Genomic DNA, 22,446 nt, shown 5'->3' with positions numbered 1-22,446 from the left:
GCAACTAAAAGTAAAAAATTCTGGAATTATATCTTACAAAAAATGCAAGCCTTTGAAAAACAAACAGATGATCAACTTCCTGGCTGATGAAAGAAAAGCCAAACCCAGACTTTTTTCCCCTTTAAGCGACAGAATTCCCAGAAATGTTGTTTTCAGTTCGTCAGCTGCTCACCATTCACCAGTGTATTTGTTTTTAAATCTTTAAGAATTTTTTTTCCCCCTTTTGCAAAATTAAAATTCTGCCATTGAAGCATTCAAGCTTGCACAAACAGCATTTGTAGGAGGAGAGGAAAAGATGGATGCTGCCTAACCAGCTCTAATTTGCTATACCTATTTACAGCTGTGTTTTACTAATGACTATAGATACAGAAAATAACTTCATAATGGGACATAATTTATTACAAGATTATCTACATGTGAAATTCTCTTGAAGGACCAGGGTTTCTGTGAGTTGTTGTGTACAGATTTAATAGAAAGCAAGCTGTGAAGATTAGCTCTTAATCTGTTTTTTTTTCCCATCCTTATTTAAGGAAGGCTTAAAAAAAAAATCTGTAGAACGTTGAAAATAATGCTGCAGTTGTTGTAAAGGTCATTCTACCTCTTACTCACAAAACCCAGATCCAGTCTGACCTAAAAGCAAAACATTATTCTCCTGAGACCCACCCCCCCCTGCAGAGCTGCTCCAGCCCTGGGGAACACACAGGGAGGACATGGAGCTGCTGGAGAGAGTCCAGAGGAGGCACCAAGAGGATCAGAGGGATGGAGCAGCTCTGCTGGGAGCAAAGGCTGGAGACCTGGGATTGTTCAGCCTGCAGAGGAGAAGCTTTGGGGGAACCTAATTGTGGCCTTCCAGGACCTGAAGGGAGCCCACAAGGCTCCCTTGGAAAGAGAGACTATTTCCAAGGGCCTGGAGTGACAGGACAAGGGGGAATGGCTTCAAACTGACAGAGAGTGGGTTTAGATGGAATATTGGGAAGAAATTCTTTACCATGAGGGTACTGAGGCCCTGGCCCAGGTTGCCCAGAGCAGCTGTGGCTGCCCCATCCCTGGAAGTGTCCAAGGCCAGGCTGGACGGGGCTTGGAGCAGCCTGGGCTAGTGGAAGGTGTCCCTGCCCATGGCAGGGGGTAGGACTGAATGAGCTTTAAAGTCCCTTCCAACCCAAACCATTCTATGATTCTCATGGGGGTTTTCCCTCCTAAGATGTCTCATTCTTTTTACAAATGTTGCAAAAGATTCAGGCTTTGACTATTCTTGGTTAGGACACCTCTTGGTTAGCATAAGAATAGTTAATGCATTCCTAATTAAACCTCTCCCTAACACGTAACATCTTTTAGTGGATCATAAATGCTAAGATTTAAAGAAATTATCACCAAAACCAATACTGAGCTAGGTTTTCTTTCAGAAAGAGATCTCTGTGATTAGAAGAAATACCAAATTATTAAAGACAGTATCTGAAAACAAAAGTGGCGTGTGGAGAGCACAGCAGGGACACAAAAGGCCTGTGATCTCCTCACCTGAAAGCCACAGCTCAGCATTTTGTCAGTGTGAGGCTCTTATCGAGGATGAAAGATGCTCTGGCAGCACAAGTGTGTGCTTTGTTTGTTGGGAGCCACATGTGCAGCCTCCTCTGGCTGGGTTGCCTGCTTTGGAAAAAAACAGGTGATTGGGAACTGTGCCAGCCTAAGGCTTTACCTAAAGCAGTTTGACTTTTTGAGTTAGTCTTGGAAAAATATGTTCTTTCAAGGCATTGCCAGGTGGACACCGAGCATTATTTGTTACCTTGGAAAAACGATATTCCAGGCTTAAAAACAGTATAAGGAGCAGGATTCAGCCTTGCTTTGTGGCCTCTTTCAAACTGAAAAGTACCCACAGCAAAATATTTACATGGGTATGAGTGAAGAGCAGATTATCACACCTAATACTTGTAACCAGCTGCAAAAAGGTGGCATTGCTTCTGTTTTCCTGAAGTTTCCCTCTCTCCAAACGAGCACGTGCTTTCATTCTCCTCCACGCAGCAAAGGATAACGTTTCCCACAACAGACAAGTGAGCACTGTCACTGTGGTTGGTTTTTTTTTTCATTAAAACAGTACAAACACCCGTTTATCTTAATCAAACACCTCTCGTTTGAGAACTGGGGAGGAAATGAGAGATGCCACAGCCCTTTAGCTGCCTAACAAAGCAGTGGAGGAAGACAGGGCTTTCATACCAGGCTTAGCTTGGGAGCAGATGCTGCAGCTGCAAGATAATTTCCCCCAGCTTGGCATGAGGGTGTTAAATTGTTATTGAAAAACTGAAAAGGGGTTAGGGAAGTGCTGCAGTATGGGAGAACCATATGAAATACAAGTCTTTAATTAGTATTTAGCGTGATAGGAATAGCATGGTAAATGCCTTCCACAGCACATCAAGCTGGTGTTTGAAATGATTTAATTGTCACCTGTCTGCAGTGCAGCAACAACCTCCCTTTTTCCTTTTGTTCATAAATCCCTACAGCCTTTTACAACGTCAACACAGTGCTCCAGGGTGGCTGCTCGGCTTCTTTTGAAGGCGTTCAGCAGTAACCAGACTTTTGAAGTTTAAGCACCTGTTAACTGCCAAAAGGGAAAGCAAATCCCCGTTTCCCTGAAAAAGAACCCGTTTGGCAAAGTAGAGCGATCAGTGGTGCTCCGGCCTCTGCCAGGGGAACCTGATCCAGGAGCTGGCTTTTGCTCTGCCCTTGACTCTCCCTGAGCTATGAATAGTGAAGTGCTGAGGAGGTGGTTTGCTCCGTGCTGAGCTAAGGAGCCTTTTGCAGGATGTCTTCACGTTGGATCATTTACCTTGCAGCAAAGAACCTGTCATGGCTTAGCCAGCAGCTTTTAACCAAAGCACCGGTGACATCTGGGCATTTTCAAACCCCTAAAGCAAAGTTCATCAGATCACACACACGAACTTCAGGTCTGGTTTCTCATCAGCCATACCTTCTTTATCTCTAAAAACATTTGGGTTCATAGGCCAATGGTGAGTTTCACAAGTGAAACAAGGTTCTGTCTGTAAAAGAAGCCTTTCAGGCATTACTACTCTGCCTGGTTCCCTGTGAGGTTTTGCCTGATACGACTTTGCTACGTCAGTGGTTCCCCTCAGCTGGCTCTGGGCATCAGCCAGAGGAGAAAGGAGATTTTACCCAACCAGTCTCTCTCAGAACTGAATGCAAAGCTCATGAAAATCAAGGGTTTCCTTTTCTCCTCATTCAGGGGCTGTGACTCTGCCTCTCAGAGCCTGTGTTAATGAATGCCATTAGTATTTATATGTATCAAGAGAAGGCTGTGCCCTGCAAGCTTTTTACAGTTCCAGCATATATAAGCAATATCCCTCCTAATAGTCTTTCCCTTAATTCTTTATTCTGCCCTAATACAGATTTTTCAGTATAGTGTGTGTTTTACAGAGGAATATACTTAAATGAGAATGAAATACCTTGTGGACAGAAAGTCAAATTTGCCTTAAGAAGCACTAACTGTAATTCCTCGTGCTGGGGTTGTCTGCTGAACAGCTTGATACCCAACTGCATCTCACCAGGTGCCCATTCCCCTGTCTGTGAAGTGGAAACATTTATATGTTCCCCCTCTGTTCAGAGATAAAGCTGTAGGGAGAGCAGGCTTTGCTTGCATGCACCAAATCTTGTTATCTGCTAAATGTTGTTTATCATCAGCAAGATTAAATAACAATCATGTTTACAATAATCATATATAGTATTTCTAAATCTTGTCTTTTTGTCTTTTCTCACTCAGGACTTTGTATTTGCAATCACAGTGATTTTGCTGAGGGCGTGGGGGGTGATTCCCCAGCAGCAGTGGTTCATGTTTACATTGAAAGCTATGCATTATCTGTGACTGATACCCTTCAGAAAGCCCTCTCCTGTGTCTATAATATATGATGGTATATGGGTTGGACTCGATGATCTTGAAGGTCTTTTCCAGCCTTAATAATTCTGTGATTCCACACTGTGCTGTCAATCCACCTGACTTAGCTAAGGAGCCCCTTAGGAAAGACAGACAGGCCTTCTGCTTATGCCCTGAGGACCTGAACGAGTTGGAGAGCTCAAAAAATGTGAAAAGGCCACTAGCAAGGCAGCAGAAGCTTTTTCTTCATGGATTTGTATCTCATTTATGTTCACTGTATCAGTGACCCGAGACACTGCCTGGCACGTAACTTCCTCAGACAGGGGCCAAACTTGACACTTATTTTGCCACGAACCTCAGGTAGAACAAAAGATGAGAAGCCCAGAACTACAAAGGAGTGTTTGCTCCAATCAGCACCTGGAAAAAGACCTCTGGCTCAGTTCACAAAAGAGCTACAAACACCTTCACCTCGTTGTCCTGATGATTAATGCTCTCTCTCCCTGCCCGCAGTCCCTGAGGTGCTCGGTGTCAGCAGAACAAGCCAACACTTAACCCAATAAATCAATGTTTTCTTTGCAGAGGAAGAGCAGTTTGCAGCAGTCCCTTCTCTGGCCAGTTCAGCACAAGGACCAATTTTCCATAGGCTCTTGGACCAGTCCCATGTGAGAACTGGGAGCAACAACTGCAGTGTCCCCAGAGCCTGTGGATCAGGTTTTCTTCTTCTGAGAGGGGACTGGTACAAATTGCTCTTCCTTTGTAAAAGAAAGCAGTGATTTATTGGGTTGAGTACTGGCTTATTCTGACACCAACCAGCTCAAATCTCTTACCACCAGAGAATCTGTAAAAGCACCAAAGGGTCACTGCCCAGAGCCAAAAGGGAGCCCCCAGCACTGCTGTAAACCAAGTCAACAACCCCCAGCAAAACCACGAGCTGAATTTTAAATTTCTGTTCACTTCCCTGTTTTCAGGGCTTGTAAAATTTGCATGCTGTTTCAGTGAATAACTTTGCAGTTCATAAATCAAAAAGGCTCTCCTAAACCGAGCTCATGACAGGTGGTAACTGCATTTGAACCGAAGCATTCAATGTCATTTGATGGAAACCTTGTAATCATTTTGCATTTTCCTACACAAGTGACAAAGTAATCTCCCTGTTGGGTTTCAATTTTTTATTTTTTTTTTTATTTTTATTTTCTCCCTCCCCTTCTATTTTCTACACTAGCAAAAGATAGAAGGTTAAGGGAAAGGAGGAAGAAAGGAACAAACATAAAATCATTTGTTGGTTGTTCTTGGCAAAAGCATGTAATCAATTTATTTTTTGTATGACTTAAAAAAAATTTTTTTAGAAGAAATTATGAAACCTCAAACTAACTAAAACTCTGAGCCCATTGACAAAAGAACTTAAAAAAAGAGGAAACTCAGACTGAAGTGGATGAAAAAAAAAAAGACTTTTTAACCAAATACCATCTTTTTATTTGGTTTATTTCCTTTGCCACTTTTTTTTTTTTAACACAGTGTTTTAGTCAAGAAGCTTTTTTTAAGTGATGGAGATGTGTTGCATTCTGTTATGACACATGGCAATTTATAACTGCTTTCTATTCCTCGTAGATACACTTCTCTTCCATATTTCACTTGTACCAGTAGTTATTGAGAATAAAGGAAATTGGACAGCGTTGAGACATATACTGTAAGCAGAATGATGGATTTCGTTTCAGTGAAAAGCCACTTCTGTGTCTTAAAGAGCAAAACTACGTCTGTCTCATGCCTTTGAAATTCTTTGACAAGTTCAGGAAGGTTTTTTCAAGATTTTCAGCTCATTTACAGCCCGACCTAAAACCATCAGAGTTGATGGGAGTCTCTGCCCTGACACTGATGTGCTCTGAGTCAGGATCTCAGCCTGAGATTTCCTCTCAGTTGAACCAATGTTGTGCAGCCCTTAATTAAATGGAGACACTCCAATATGCAGCGAGCCACCCACGGGATCCCAGGGCAGCAATAAGGGTCTTAATGCCAAAAAGGAATAATGGTTCCAGCTTCCTCAAATGAGCTCTCTTAAAGTCATCCCGGATCCAGGAGGTATTTTGTCCCTCAAAGTGCTCAGTGTTGGTTCAGTCTAGTGCTGTGTAATTCTCAAAACTTCGTGTTTTCATCCAGCAAAAAATGTTGTTTGTATCAAACAGGGTTTAGGGAAGCAGAGGAAATGCTTCTTTCAGCCTCTGTTATCTGCTATGTGTTACACCAATTTCCCTTTGCTGTATAAAGTCCTCAAGTCTAATATAGGGTGTTCAGGGTGCAGTAACACTACTGTCTTAAAAAGCTTCTTTACTGCTCACTGTCATCCCAGAATCTTCAACTCTACATATCCAAGCCACAGTACATCCTCTTTCTGATAGCTTCTTTTCCCTACCTCCACATACCTTATTTTCTCATTCTACCAAATTCCATTGTTTCTACTGGAAAAGGTGCTCAGGTGGCATAAATCATTCTTATATACAGTATAAATCATGCTTATATAAGACTGCTTTCCTATTTCCATATTCATAATGATGCTGAGGAATAAGGAGCCATTAAAGCCAAAGCTAAATGGAAATATTTCAGATTTATAAGCGACATATTTTTCGGGTCACTAATAGTGTGCAGTACTTCTTAGCAAGCAGTGCTGGGAAATTAGAAATTTGCATGAACAGCCTTGTTAATGACTTACTCTCATTTCCCACCCCCTCCCCAGGAGCTCTGAATCCATAGAGTGAATTAATTATCTCTTGACTGCAGCCAGTAGTTTGGAAAAGGAACTTTGGACTAGTCAACATTTTCCTGATTTTGTTTACCAGTAATTGTCAGTGACAGAGCTTAAGAAGCAAGAACACTTTCACTGCTAAGCTTCCCACAGAATAAAAAAAAAAAAGTATCTGGTCCTTTTGATGTAAGTTCAGGCTGTCAAGGAGAAGTGAAAGCTGGAAGCCACAAAATGTTATGCAATAAAAAAAAAACCCACCCAAGAGATGGTTTACAACTGTGAAACATAAGTGGGTTGAATAGTACTTAAAGTACAATTTTATTCTGAGGAGTGACTTTGGGAAAAAAAGTCATGATCTGACTGAAGAGTTCTGTTCCTCAGACTCAATCCTGTCCTGATCTAGACCAAAGATATGTGTAATTTTTGAGTCACTTTAAAAATCTTCCTTATCCTAGCATATAATTCAAGGCATTTACTCAGTGGTTTAGCACGAATGAACTTAACACTGATAAAAATTGATGAGTGCTCCAAGCTAAGCAGTGTCAGTTCAAGTCCTGGTATTTTCCTGCTGTTATTTGTACCTTTGTACACAGAGGTATCTGCAGATAATATCACAGAATCATAGGATGGCCTGGGTTGGAAGGGACTTTAAAGCTCATCTCATTCCACTCCCTGCCATGGGCAGGGACACCTTCCACTAGCCCAGGTTGCTCAGAGCCCCATCCAACCTGGCCTTGGACACTTCCAGGGATCCAGGGGCAGCCACAGCTTCTCTGGGCAACCTCTGCCAGGTCCTCACCGCCCTCACAGCCAAGAATTTCTTCCTCATATCTAGGCACACACTTAGGCACATTCTATTCCTGACTTTAAAGAGTTTTTTCAACACTTTAAATAGAAATTGCAACGAGGCATTCCTCAGTTTTTACATTGTTATTAAAAATAGCAATGCACTGAGTGGCTATGATAAGAGATGCCCACTATTTACAAAGCATTTTTGCAGTGATCTGGTAGTTCAAGATTCTGAAAACACTTGAGAATCTCTGGGAAGTAAAGTTTAATTCAGCTTCTTGGCACGTGCAATTAGTTGGTTGCCTCAGTTACTCCTCAGAGGAATCTGTTGCATCCAAATTAAGCTTCAGCCAGCACATCTTGGGTCCCCAGCACAGGAAGGACATCAACTTGTTGGAGTCCAGACAAGGACACCAAGGTGATTAGAAGGATGGAGCACCTTTCCCATGAGGAAAGGCACCATTATGTTTAACAATGACATGACAATTGAGGATTGTATCATTGAAATTTCCATCTAAAGTGTTGCAAAGACTCTTTAAAGCCAGGAATGAAATGTGTCTAAGTGTCATTTCTCAAAGTTCAAATAAATGAAGAGACATTCAGCTGAGATTATTGAATCCTACTGCAGGTAAGCTGTTTTATTCTTTTGAGAAGGCAAGTTAAATCTGGCAGATATATTGTGTGAAATATTCTCTGTAAGATGTGTGCAGCAGTCCTGTCCTGTCCAAAGCCTGGGAAGAACAAGTGGTGTGACAGAATTATCCCTAACAGTGTTCCTGGTGCCTTCAGGTCTTCTGTTCTGTTTACCACCTTCTTTTCAAGCAGAAAAGTATCAGTCCAAGTGTTAAATCTCCTTTCTACATAAACTCCACAATGGCTTTGTTTGCTCCAGCAGGAAATTGGGCAGGGGAGAGCAGGAATGAGCTCTGTTGAGAGAGATCCCTGACACAGCAGCCCTGCAAAGTGCAGGTGCTCCCAGCCGTGCCCACACCTCCCTGCCATCTGTTCCTGGAGCTGCCAGACCTTGGAGGCAACACTTTTCCTGCCCCATTAAGGCAGCAGGGTGCACCTAGAGGGCTTGAGTCATCACTCTGGAGTTTTTTGGCAGCAGTTCCTGAAGGCACAGCCCTCAGGCAATGTACTTCTAAAGCAAATGCAGGTGACTGTGAGACCTGGAAAGCCTCCTTTTTCCATTCACAGGGGTGGTGGCAAAGGTGTCTGTGCAGGGCAGAACAGCCCTCCTGGGAAGGTTCCTCCAAGGGGACAGCGTGGGGAGCTTTCCCTGACCATGTAGACAGAGGGAAATTAGGGTTACCTGAAGGGAATTGCCAGTTTTGGGAACTGGCAAGTCATGGTAGCCCACAGCCACCCTATTCTTCCTTCCCCTCTGCTCATTCAATTTTAGCTCTTGTTCCTCACATGGGTTACTCACATCTCTCTGAGATGCCCTCACTTCATCCCTACACATCAGCCTTTTCAGGAAAAAAAGAGGTCACCACAGATTACCTGAGCTCTGCAGGTTTAAAGCAGTTTAAAATTGTGATTTTTTGAGAGCACTCATACCTGGACACATCTACAGGACTGAGATGCTTTGTGCCTTGGTGCTTGAATTCCACTGGGCAGATATTCCCATAGTCATGCTGGGCCATATTTATAATCCCAATGGGGCTATAAATTAGGGGAGAGAGATCCCTGCACTTCAGTCAGGTATTCCAGCCTGTTAGTCTTGCAGTCCCATCTTGGAATAAGTTTGTGGCAGCAAACAGTGAAGTGCTACCAAACAAACCACTAATTGCAAACCCAACTCTCCCACTTCACTTCTTCCCACTTTCCAAATAAAAGGAGACCACCTTGAAGCAAGAGGCATCTTCCTGAAGAGTAATGGCATTTTCTGAGTGAGCTAAAGCCTTCAGTTTTTCTCTCAGCACAGTAAAGCACAGTGACACAAAGTGCTTTACTGGTGACTCATCTGATTTTTGTCCAGGTGCAACACTCACTACCTTTCCCTCATTTCCTCTGTAGGCAATGCTGTTCTTGCTGTTTACATGTAGATTTAACTGTTTGGGAGCCCAGGTGAGTGAAACAGTCTGAATGCAAAAAGAAAAGTTGGTACAGTTATGGGTTTATTGCTCTTTATTCATGCTAAGCACCACACAGTCCTTTGTCTGTTCTTACATCCATCCATTTCTTTCTCTTCCTCTCTTTGCTTTCTTTTTTTCATCTTCATACAGTTTTCATGCTTCTGACTGTGTGAATACACTGTGTTCAGTCTATTATGTGTACATACCACGTAATTCCATAGAATGGCAGCAGTATAATCAAATTTTCAACAGAAAAACACTGGCTGAGCAGACAAGACCACAGTAACAGCCTGGGTGCTGTGAGCTTACCCACACACTCTCCTCCACCGCCATGTCTGGGTCTTTCCTCAAGAGGAAAAGTGTCTTATCATATATCCTTCCCCCTCTCCCAAAGGCAAAAAATCAGCATCTCCTCTGCTCTAAATCAGATATTTAACTTAACTGAGGAATTTACCAACAGAAACAAAAACAATTCCAGCACTAACCAAACAGTAACAAAACAAATTTGTTCACCAGCATTATGTTTTCTAAAGCCACACCTGAGCCGTGCTGACCTTCAGGAGTTTGTGTAGGTGTTGCACCATATTTTTATATTGCTCTTGCCCCCTCTCTTAATTTGGTCTACATATGTATTTCTGTCCTTGTAGGGTTTAACAGTGCAGCAGTGCCAGCCCCTCTGATTCTCTCAGGGAGTTAACAGCTCTCATTAACAGCTGGTGGACTATTGCTGCAGTGCCCTATTATTTTATCTAACAGAGGATTTTTGTGGCTATATTTAGTTTAATTGAAGAATGTCCTAGAAAAGGATTAATGACAGTTTTCAATATCAATACACCAGTTCCCATACAGAGAAAATTTTAAAAAGAAAGAAGAGGGGGAAAAGAAGTTGCTTGGAACCAAAAATTACTTCTGGTAATTAAGATCCTGGAGCATTTTGTTGCTGTGTGGCTTGTACCCAGACACTTGCTGATATGATCCATCACTAGACCTTTTTCTTGTAGTCATTTTGAAACTAATGGTCAAAATCTTCACTTCTGCTGCATAAGTATTTATTTCCTTCAATAATCCCATCAAAATGACATTAATTCCCCATAGAGGCATTGTGTTTACTGTGTATCACAAAATCTGCCTTCTAGATAAAAAAGCCTTGCTTTGCCCTGAGCCTGTGAGAAGAAGTGTTCTCTTCAGAGTTAAAACCAGCAGAAATCAAGCACAGATTTTTTTTACTGGTAGGAAGTAACTTTCCTGGCAGGAAGAAAATTGCATTTTCATTACCAGGTTTCAAAACAGGTTGTTTTACAGTATCATGGGGGAAATTAAGTTGGAAAGGACTTGAGGAGGTTTCTGGCTCAGGGTCAGCTCTAAGATCTCGAGGCATGTCTTGGCAGCATAAAGTATCAGGCAGAGATGAATTTAACCCATGGGGTGGTGAATGGATGCAGGGCCTTGCCTGGGTTCATTGGCCTGGATGAAAAGGAGTATTTTATTAATGTGGCTCTGCTGTTTCTGACTCAGAGCAGCCTCTCTCATTTTCTAATGCCAGCAGCTGTGAAGAGATGCTGGTGGAGACACTGCTCCTCACACCTGGCTCTGCAGTGTCTCCTCCCGGTAGCTGACACCATAACTGGATAAAATACATTTCTGGATCCAGAAGGCAACGTGCATCTGGCTGGGCAGGGCTGGTACTGGCTGGCCTTCATAGGTTTGGACACTTTTCATAGCTTCTGTGGAGAGAAATCTGCAACTCTCTTAGTCCTGAATACTCTGGAATTGTTGCTTTCACCTTCTTTATTTGTTTTCCCCGAGAGCGAGGCCAGTTTTCCTGCATTTTGTGGGCTTTCTGAACAACACCTCCTGTGACAGCCAGGTTTTAGCTCATGAACCTCACATATCTCAGGGAAGCTGTGTTATCTGCAGCTGAGTTTATGCTGCAGGACCAGTCACAGTGTCCTCCTGTTGCCGACTCATTTAGGCTCCTCCTGGCTGCGTTTTCCAGCCCAGCAGGTGCTGTGCTATTCTCATTCCCTACATGGAGGCAGTTTCCCCCCCTGCTGCTGGTACTTAGCAGGGGATGGATGAAAGCACAATGAAAACTGTTTGGACACTTGGCGATTTAAGAGCCTTGCTGTGAAAATGTCACATATCCTAATCCTTGAACCTCACAAAAGGAAGCCCCCCTGCTGGAAGCCTGGCACAGCTGGGCCAGGAATTGCCACTGGTGGTCTCATCCCTCCTCAGTGGAGCTGTGCTGCTTCCCTGTCCCTTATCCAGCCCAACAATTCCCTCCTTAATGTCACTTCAAGGTGCCAGATACCTTTTATTTCATTGTCTAAACAATTAACACACCCAGCCTAGCACAGAGAATTCTGCTCGCCTGCATTGGCACTTGGTTGTGTTTAGCTCTAAAGGCTCTTCCTTCCACCTCTGAATTTAGGCAGAGCTTTCGTGCCCAAAGGCTTGTCTAGTTTGTGTTCCCCTGTTAGCACTGGAGTTTTCATGGGGTGCAGTCCATTTAACATCATCTGAAAACAAAATTTTGTGGTATTGCATATTGCTTTGCCTTTACACCCTTAGAAAAAAAAATCCCTAAACTGCTCCTAAAGTCGTGTTGGAATGTTTGTTTATTACCAAAAACCCTAGAAAATAGCTCATTTAAGAGTATCTGTTATTATTTCCTGAAACAACTGTTCTGTCTTTACTGAAAAGCTATCTGAAGCCAAAATAAATGGTTTCTATTTTGGGGGGGCCACTGCTGGGTCATGTTTTCACCTCCCCATTGAAGGCACTCGTCACCACCAAGTCACAGAGTAAACCTGCCTGCCAGAAAGCACCAAAACCTCACCCTGAGCCTGAGCTTGTTCTCACACCACCAACTCCAGGTCTTAATCTTTGAAACCTTGAAGTAATTAGACAAGTGTGAACGATGATAGATTTATGGTCAGGAGAGCTCTCATTGTCAGAGTATTGCTCAGATTGACAGGGTATTGCTTGGATTCTCAGGGTATTCCCAGCTTTGCACGGGTTTTTATTGCTCTTCAGAAGTTAATACTGCCTGGAGAAAAGCCTGGAACTCAGAGTGAAAATAGTAATTTGCTTTGTGAATCTTGGGCTTTTCACTGGTTGTCAGTACAACACGTTGCTTTGGTGGGAAACAAACCTTCTTAAGATTTAAGCTCACACAAAGGTGCACTCTGTGCATCATGAAGGCTTCCTGGACCCCAGAAGAAAAGAGCTGGGATTGAGTGACATCTCTGTGGAAGCTATTTGGATCAGCTGCCTTTAAAAATCTTGATGTGATAATAACCCTGATAGTCAGAATGCTTATCCAGCTACATAAATATGAATGTGAGCCCTACATTCAGGCATAAATAACTCTCTCTATTCCTGGAGTTTTCTTCCGAGCGTTGTCAGCTAGGGAACTAAATTATCCATTTATTTGTGATGCTGAAGCAAGGCAAGACATGGGATGGTGAAGATGAGAACATGGACATTAATTGTCCAAATTCTCTCTTCCTGGAGGATAATGGACTTTAGCTGAAGACTCACCAAGAATTAAATTATTCCAACAGATACAGAAATTTTCTCTCTCTCTGTGGTGACCAAGTCCTAGCTGTGCTTCACAGGAGTTGGCTGTGAAGTTGTTATCTCCCAGAAGGTACCCACAGGATAAGACTCCTGGCAATTAAAGCCCGACTCCCTGTCTCACCATGTTTGTGCTGGCAGAGCAGGGAGTGTTGTGAGTGAGTGGGTGGCAGGAAATGTGAAGGATGAGCTGTCAGGGAGTTTGGTGTGAGTGGGCTGCCTTCATGTCCCTGAATTTTGTCTGTCCACACAGCAGCTTTCTGGAAGCTGCAGCATTACACCAACTCTTGGCAGTTGGCAGTGACCCTTGAGGGAACAGGAACAAGCTGGACATGAGCAAATATAGTAGTTTATATTTTCTGTTTCCAACCCATTTTCTGTTTCCCACACAGTGGGAGATGGTAGTGACGTGTATAAGGTTCTTCTGGGGAATTATATGAGTCTTTTGGGGAACCTGTGCAGGTGCAGACATTCTTTGCCCCCTCTAAGGAATAGGGGAGGAACACAGTCTGCCTGTAGCTGTTGATGTGAAATCCTGTCCTCTGGAGAGGATGTTAAATGCACAAAAGTGATGTCTGCCTAACAGACAGCAGGCTTTCCACGCAGCTACCAGCAGCAAGATCCACTCTGTATCCATTTCAAATAAATGCAAGCTATTAGATTAAACAATGCTAAGCAAAGGCAAAGGGGGATAATTTTAAAGTCATGAATTGCTCTATAAATGTCTGTTATCCTCAGCAAGGCCTTTATGCCAACACCAAATGCCATACAGTAGAGCAGTGTTTGTTTGTTTCCTTCTGCAAAGGCCAATTCTCAAGGCAAGACAAATGACAGACGAGCAGATCCTTGTAGCCAAATATTTGCCAAAAGGAAAATCAATCTTTTTTTCTTTTCTTCTCCTTTCCCCCCCCCCCCCCCCCTTGTCTGCAACAGTTCACTTCCAAGCTAAGCAGAAGCCTGAAGTAACGTCCCTTATTCCCTGTGCCCCTGCTCAGGCAGTGTAACACCTCCTGCAACAGGTCAGGCACTATTCTAGGAACTCTGGTTGATTTATGTGGCCAATAACCCGGCCCATAATAGTAACAAGTCCCCAAACACTCCTTTTGAACCATTATCAAAAGGTGAGTCATGGAAACCATCCTGTCCCCGACCTCCCCTCGGAGGGTGCGTTTCTTCCTTGGAAGCAGCACTTCTTATCCCTTCAGCATCTCCATCTACTCCCTCATCTAGTGCAGGATCCAACTGCAGATGCCTCCAAGCCAAGCAGAGGGCTGGAGGCTGCATTTAACTGGCTGTGCTGCAAAGGGGTAGATGATTCAGGAAGTCTTTTTTCCCCTCACCTCGTTTTAGTGCTGCCCAATTCCATAAAACCACTTTACAGAAAGGGAAACGTGGTTTGGTTCAGGCTGAGCTCTGCTCCACGTGCAGTGGGAGTGTGGGAAGGGGCAGGTGACTGGCTGATGACACACTCAGCAGTGTCACCAGGGTCAGTGGAGTCCCAGCTGGAGCAAGAGGAGCCAAACCAGGAGGCTGAGGCCTTCTCAAAGCCAAACTCACTAGATCTGACAAGCTCAAAGGTGAATGAGTGAGACTTTGCACTTTTACCACCTGGACAGCTCAGCTCTCAGAATTAAAGTAATTGTTGCAGTTACTAGAAAGTGGTGGGAGGGGGGGAAAAAAAGCAAACACAACCCCCCTGTAGCTTTCTCTAATTTCCGTGTGAGTTGGAAATGTCTGCTGAGTTTCCCTTCTGATAAAAGGCGACCAGTCCTATCTCACAGGTTAACCTTGCAGACATTTTATTTATGGCATCTAATGAATCTGCCATTCTAAATTTCTTCTGGAAAGCAGGACAAGGGCAGGGATGTGCTTGCCAAATGCAGATTAATTCAAGGTATCTGCAGTACATCCAACCCATTTGTAGTGAAATGGCTTAATACTAATCCCATCATTAGTAGTGTAATTCTCTAAAAAAGTATGAGAGAGAAGGCAGTTAAGAAGAACAAAGTTCCAGGGTTTAGAAGTGAATCTTATGAGCAGTAATAGCCTTGTAAAGCTGTTGAAATTTAATTAGGAAGATGCTGATAATGTAAAATCACCTATAGAACCTGTGTCTCTGTGAATGAGCTGAACACGGGGAGCCAATCACTTCTCTTACCACCTCTTTGGAAATGTCTGGACAGCTTTGGGTGCTCCTTTGCATATCAATTTACCCAGGTCTGATTATTAATTAACCCTCAGCAAGTTGCCTTTTCCACAAATAGCTGCAAAGAAGCAGAGCATCCTCTCTGGGCCCTGTGAAGGCTCAACTAAGAATGAATGTCCTGCCTGCAGGGCTGGGTATTATCTCTTGTTAACCCACCCATATATCCAATATTTAAAAAAAAAATAGGATGGTATCTTCACACAATATATACTGGAAAATACCCACAAAATATACTAAAAAATATCCCCAAAAGTTTTCCATGGTGTAGCTCATAGGAGAGGAAACATATACCATACAGTGAAGGAAATCTGGTTCAACACATGATGCTTCTAACCTGAATAAGTGAGTTAAGACCTTGCAAAAACAAAAACAAGCTGTATTTTTATTGCCTTCTTGCATTCAGGTTGTGTAATGTCTTTTTTTTTTTTTTAGGATGGTGATATTGGGCTAAGTGTTGTGAGTTGGATTCTGGGTCTGCCACTCGGAAATGATTTTTATGTTTTATCAAATCGTGATTTGCAGAGAAGCTTCCCTTCCTGCCAGAGCTCTGCCACACACTCCCATCCTTCGCCTCCACTCCTGCTTGGAAGCAAACACCTCTGAACTGGAGGCAGAGTGCCCTGTGTGAGCGTGTGGCAGGGTGGGAAGGGATTTTGGGGGCAGCAAACAAAAGGGCTGCACTAACTATCACTGGGGCAGGCAGGGATTGCTCCCTCCCACTGCACAGACACTTCCACGGGGGAAGGAGTGGCAGAGCACAGCAGCAAAAGGGGGGAAGGAGTGGCAGAGCACAGCAGCAAAAGGGGGGAAGGAGTGGCAGAGCACAGCAGCAAAAGCAGCACCATGGAGCAGATTAGGACCTGGTGGTGCCTGACTTGAAAGCACAGCAGTGGTGTTGATAGATTTGCCTACGTGCAGCTGTCGAAATCCTACTGAGTTTTAGGGTCTTCTACACACTATTTAATTACTTTAGTAGTGCTCTGTTCCATATTAAAATAATCTTTCTCGTGATCATTGGCAATTGCCCTTCTCTGTTTTAGTTCAGTAATTATTTGTTACTGGAGTAAAGGAGGCTTGATTCTGTTCCACTTGGTGCACACCCTTGTCCCTACCCCAGAAACTCTGCAAAAGCAATACTCTTCCTCTGGCACTGATGTCACCTCACCCCAGCTCTGACAGGGTAAGAAAAGTGGGATATTGCTTTATGACTTACAATTGTTAAATTACCACAGCTTCACGAATTTCTGCTTGCATCTGTGTTCAGGAACTTTTTAGTCCACCTGAACCAAGAAGCAAAATCAGCTTAAAAGAACTAAGCACTCACTTAGCATATGTAAAAAAAAAAGGGCTATGAATTACCATGGTGCCCAGCTGATGTGCAGTGACATAAATTTCAGTATTTGATTTGCTCTCAGTTATATGACCACTTGTCTTAGCAGTTTTGTGCTGGGGTAAATATTACAGGTCTCTGTATGATTATATATATTTATTTATAAAAATACATAATACTTATATATAATACATATTGTAATAATACCTACTATATATTTATTATATAATATTATAATATGTGTTATAATTAATAAATATTTACATATCTACAGTTATATTGTTACAAACCTTAGTGGGAACCTTTCAGTATTTGTCTTCCTTTACCCTACAATAATCATAATTAAAAACAAACAAACAGAAAACAAACATGAAAGAGGGCAGGTTTAGATTAGATATTAGGAAGAAATTCTTGGCTGGGAGGGTGGGGGGGCCCTGGCCCAGGTTGCCCAGAGAAGCTGTGGCTGCTCCATCCCTGGAAGTGTCCAAGGCCAGGTTGGACAGGGCTTGGAGCAACTTGTGCTGGTGGAAGGTGTCCCTACCTCTTTTTGTTTGTTTGTTTGATTGGTTTGGTTGTTTGGGTTTTTTTGTTGTTGTGGGGTTTGGGGGTTTTTTAATGTTTTTATGGGATTGAGCTCTCTACAAATGGAGACTGGTTGGTGCCCAGTTCAGTGTTTAGCCTCCCATTTATCAGACACCACACAGTTAAGCTCACACATACCTAGCAGTTTAAGGAGATTTTCTAACAGCTTGATTTTCTGTTCTCTGTGCCTTTGCTGTGGAGCAAGGTGCTTTGTGTGACAATTAGATGTTATGAGGTCTGTTGTGTCTAGACTGATGAATCCCACAGGACTCCCTTTGCTGTATAAGCCACATTTCTGTGTAACGTGTGCTGGGACTGAGGGGTGATCTCTAACCCCTCCTGAACACCAAAGCCAGCTTTATCCCCAGTTTGATTCTCTCCCCAGCTTGGACAGGTGCCATCCTAGTAGTAAATCCTTTGAAGCTGTGTCCAGAAACACTTGAGAGGTTTTAGAAAGGGCCCCAAATACTTTCCTCCTTGGGTAGCGCTGCCGTCTCTGCCTCAGCACTAGAGCCTCTGGAAGCTCTATTCGCCTTCCTGAAAGGCAAGTTACTTTGTTAATAATGCATAAATTAATTTTTCTATTACTGACTTAAGGAAATAAAATTTTAAACACTGCATTAATGTGGGATGTGTGAGATGAAAGGTGCTTAGAGGAAACTCATTAAGACTCGCCGTTCATTTTCTACTTTTCCCTACTGCCTCCATTTCGTATCAGTGGTCACAAGTAATTCTGACCAAACCTTCTTTTACCAGATTTTGTCATTCCCAACAGTGACAGGAACCACTTGCCAGCAGTGGCAGCAGCTGTGCTGATGAGCAGAGGAAACCTTTTCGTCCTGTAATCCGTGTTTGAGCACAGCACAGGGTTGAGACCTCCCCCAGCCCCGATTCTCTGTGCATCTTGCTCTTTCTAGGACATCTCTTGCAGGGCTGTGCAGCCTCACCAAGCTGCCTGAGCACTTCGTGCTTTTCACTTTGTGCTGTTAAATGAATTGGGATTCAATTCCAGCTGCCACAGCTGCAGCAGAACACAGGCACAGCACTTGGAAATGCTTTGTGCATCACAGTTTGAGAGCCCCTGACACAGAGCAAGATGAAGTCAAGAGCTGAAAGCTGTTTCAGAGACTGTATTGATTCCTGGGTTTATTTAGGAGTTGGGCCTGGTGGCCATTGAAAGCAAGAGAAAAGATTCCCCTTCTGCAGACAGTACAACAGGGTTCTCTGGGTGAGGACTCTGCCAAACTGTGTGTGGCTGTGCAGACCAAACCCTCTCATTCATGGAGGAGCAACACCAGGCATGGTACAGACAGCAGGAGCTTTTCCCTCTCTTGCCAACATGCTGTGTTTCACACCCAAAGGGCATCATTTGCTGGGAGAGGAAGTATTTTCCATGCATCCTAAAAGCAATCCTGAGTATTAGCTTGACCCTTGGTTAGATTTTATGGTGGTGCATCTCCCCCAACTCCTCGGGCTGCACTATGATCTCAGAGCCACCTGAAACACTCATTTGTGACAGATTTTAAATGGCACATGCCTGAGTTTCTTTCCATAATTCCATGTGGTACTGTATAATCCCTCAGTGTCATCCTTGCACTCCCTTCCACCAAATACACTTGAAGAAAACAGTTTTCCGGCTCCTTATCCCATCAGTGCTCTAGAAGGGGTCTTCAATCTTCTGTTTTGTAAGAACTGAAACTTAATTACATGCCTCCTAATCTGATTAGCAGAGGTGAAGAGGGCTCTTAAAGATGGCTGGAGTGTTTTTATTGAAATCAAGAGTGTGGGACTGCAAGCTGTGTTGAGATAAAAAGCTGTACAAGGTGCAGATGACCCCTGTGATGCACTTCCAGTCCTGGCAATGCTGACATACAAAAAGGTTCCTGTTTTCCACCTGGAGATAAGCTCAGCAACAGACACACACCTTGTCCTTCTCCAGAAGTGCTTCTAGAGAAGTTACTCCTCAAAAGCACCAGTATTTCCTTTGGAGAAAGAGGTTGGAAGGCACACCCAGAGCTCATCTGGTCCAGCCCCCTGCTCAAGCAGGGGGAACTAGAGCAGGTTTCTCAGGACCGTGTTCTATTGGGGTTTTAAAACCTCCAAGGATCCTCTGGGGCACATGGTGTGACTCTTTGGGGATGGTCCTGTGCAGGGATAAGGGCTGGACTTGATGATCCTTGTGTGTCCCTTCCAGCTCAGCATATTCTGGGATCCTGTGATTATCTACAACCATTCTGGGAAATTTGTGACAGTGCTCAGTCACTCTCAGAGTAAAAAAACCCCACATTTCCTTAGGTTTAAATAGGCTTTTTTCTGTTTCAATTTATGCCCATTGTGTTTTGATTTCCCCTTCATAAGCCCTTGCTGCCTACTCCTAATTTTCACCTTGTTGCTAATACAAGGTTCTTTGTTACTTGTAAACACGTTTGGGTCTCAAGTGTTCATTGGGCTGTGAGGGACCAGGGAGTACCTCGTGGATATGTTGCTCTCCTGCTGAATTCAAGCAGGTTCTCACCCTACCTTTGATTTGGAAGTTGAGAAAATTCATAAATTGCAAGCAAGACACAGATAAAAGCACAAAAATTTGCATGATTTTCATGGAAGCTGCAATTTGAGGGAGCTTGCCCTGATCCCTTTCCCAAGCTGCAATGTGGCTTCATGCTCATAAAATCCAGCCCAGTTTTGCTGAAAGTTTTATGAACTTCATTCAACCTGGGAACTAACTCAATTTTCAGCCAGATAACATAATACCTAGATAGACAGTGTGTGGGTGGGAGGATGGATATGTGGCAGTGACATAGGTTTTCATATCTGTTTGGAGTGATGTTTTAGAAAACAAGAACTTTAATAATAGCTGAAAAATTGACTTTCAGGATCAATTTTGTTCAACATAGCTTGGGTAGAATGTCTGCAGCCCAAACCTGATGGGAGTTTGTGTCTTAGATGCCACTGCCTGGAAACCAAAAGTGAATATTCAGTACATCCACCTGCTTCTTGGCACTCCCCCATATCCGCTCACTCTTCCTCAATTGCTGAAACTTCCACAACAGAAATTACACATTTTTGATCAATTTATGATAGATGATAAAATCTCACTGTCAAAGATGGTGGGGGAAAAAAAAAATCAAATATGTTTGCCAAGGAAATAACCAGTACAGTAGTGGTTATACATATTTAACTCCCAATCAAATGTAAACTCCCTATGTAAATGCACAATCTTCATAGAGCATTTTCATTTGCTGCGTGTTTTCTGTGGCTGGTACATCAAAAATCACTGGCATGTTAAAAATCAGTTAGTGTAAATTATGTAAAAGTCCTTCATGCAACAAAATAATTTTCAGAATTACGTTCATTGTCATTAGGGCAGTTTTTCCACCGTGAAATCATTTTTTTCAATGACTTGACTCCACAGACAAAAGTAGTGGTTGCAATAATGAGGCTTCGCTCCTGTGCAAGAGCTGATTGGGAAGTCTGAAGACAAGAGCTCTGTAATGTTTTAAATGATTGAATTTTGAATTGCAGAAAAGGCTGTAGCTATTTTTGACTGCCACAAAACAAGCTGGTTGGTTTTTTTGAGGTGTGTTATCAAATTCTTTCCACAATTTTTACGTAAATGATATTAAACCTGTTGCATCCTGATTGAAAGGGAACTGTAACTTGCCATAATCACTGAAGGAAAAGAAGTTGTCCTTCAGGGATTTTTTTTTTTTTTAACTACAAAAAAAATGTAAATTTACTTTCAGGTCTTCCTTCCCTGCAATTTCATGCAAAATGTTGGCTTTTAGCATTCTTAAAGATCCATATTTCAAGCACCCAGGAAATGCTTTTTTTTTTCCCCCTTATAAAAGATCTGCCGCTGTTTTGGGGCCTTTTTTGAGGGCCTTGTTTTTGGGGCATTGTTTTGTCACGGTAGGGGAAAAGGGAGCAATTCCTACATAATTCAGTCCAATGTGTTTACATGAAAGCTTGAGGGAAATCAATGAGATGCACCCAAACACCTCCAGCATTGCTTCCACCTCCTGTGTCCCAGGACAAAATAAATGTGTGGGTCAAGAGCTGTGGGCACTTTGTAAGAATGATCACAGAATCGAGAATGTGCTCAGTTGGAAGGGACCCGCAAGGATCATCCAGTCCAACCCCCAGTCCTGCACAGGACCATTCCCAGGAATCACCCCTGTGCCCCAGAGGATCAGCCAAACCCTCCTGGAGCTCTGGCAGCCTTGGGGCTGTGCCCACTGCCCTGGGGAGGGGCAGTGCCCAACCACCCTCTGGGGGAAGAACCTTTCCCTGAGATCCAACCTGAGCCTGCCCTGACACAGCTCCAGCCATTCCCTGGGTGCTGTCCCTGGTCCCCCCAGAGCAGAGCTCAGTCCCTGCCCCTCCTCTTCCTCTCAGCCACCAGACAGGGAATGTCACTGCTCAGCACTTCCAGAGCAGGGCTCACCTCTGACTGCCTTTTGCCACCACCTCAAAGCTACTCTGAGCTCTCTGCAGAGCTGAGACCTTAAAGAATAATCTGGACACAGACTGGGACACGGGTGGTTTTCCCTAAGAAGCAACAGGGGGAAAGCTGGAGGGAGGACTGTAATTACAGCCCAGCAATGGAGCAACCTGGTACCACCTTGAAGATGAGAAGACTGAGTCATGGTTCATTCATTCTCAGTATCTTGAGACACCTTGGCTCAGACTAAGGCACTACTTAATGTGGTTTCAAACAAAGAGTGAAAATATACGTAGTTGGCAAAACAAAATGGTTTTGTGGATGGGTCAATAGCTCAGGTTAAACGGGGGCTTTTCACTGTTGAAAGTCATTTCAGACTCAGCTGTGATTGCAAGCTGAAAAGGCCATTTTTGAAGCAGTGCCCTGTGCAGATGCTCTTGTTCTGCAACAGGTGTGCACATTTTGGTACTGATTAATCCCTTTCAAAAGTATACTGTACTTGCATGGAAAGAACGAGGGTGTCCAAAAAATGAGCTTGTTAAGAAACAGCTCTTGCACAAGGGCTTCTTTCCCAGCTCTTTGGCTGCAGTCCCGTGGCAGATGGGCACATGCAGCTTTACTGGGCTCTTCTGGAGGGCTGTTTGCTCTGTCTTTTCCTGTTCTGAGTGAAGCAGCAGCTCACACCCGACACACAAGAGAGTTAATTGCCAGAGTCATCCCCGGGAAGTTGCTAAGCAACATTTTTTGGGCCCTGGCATTGGCTCAGCCACTTCTGCTGCCACATGATGCTTCTGGTCCAGCAGATGCTGTGCAGTGCAGCAGGG

General features: G+C 43.5%; 1 protein-coding gene across 5 annotated transcripts in view; it reads left to right on the top strand.

Moving 5' to 3' along the window:
- Positions 1-22,446, top strand: part of SHISAL1 (shisa like 1) — a 237,284-nt gene that overhangs the window by 110,552 nt on the left and 104,286 nt on the right. The window contains exon 1 of one of the 5 annotated variants that reach the window (XM_032688695.1): positions 5,541-5,561. The exons of the other annotated variants lie outside the window; for them this stretch is intronic. The gene's annotated coding sequence lies outside the window, so the exon portion shown is untranslated. Of the gene's footprint in view, positions 1-5,540; positions 5,562-22,446 lie in introns of those variants that run through there. 5 annotated transcript variants of the gene reach the window in all.

This window comes from Chiroxiphia lanceolata, chromosome 5 (genome assembly GCF_009829145.1).
Source record: "Chiroxiphia lanceolata isolate bChiLan1 chromosome 5, bChiLan1.pri, whole genome shotgun sequence".
Taxonomy (NCBI): Eukaryota; Metazoa; Chordata; class Aves; order Passeriformes; family Pipridae; genus Chiroxiphia; species Chiroxiphia lanceolata.
The sequence above is the reverse complement of the archived record's forward strand: the minus strand, read 5'-3'. Positions and strand labels throughout refer to the sequence as shown.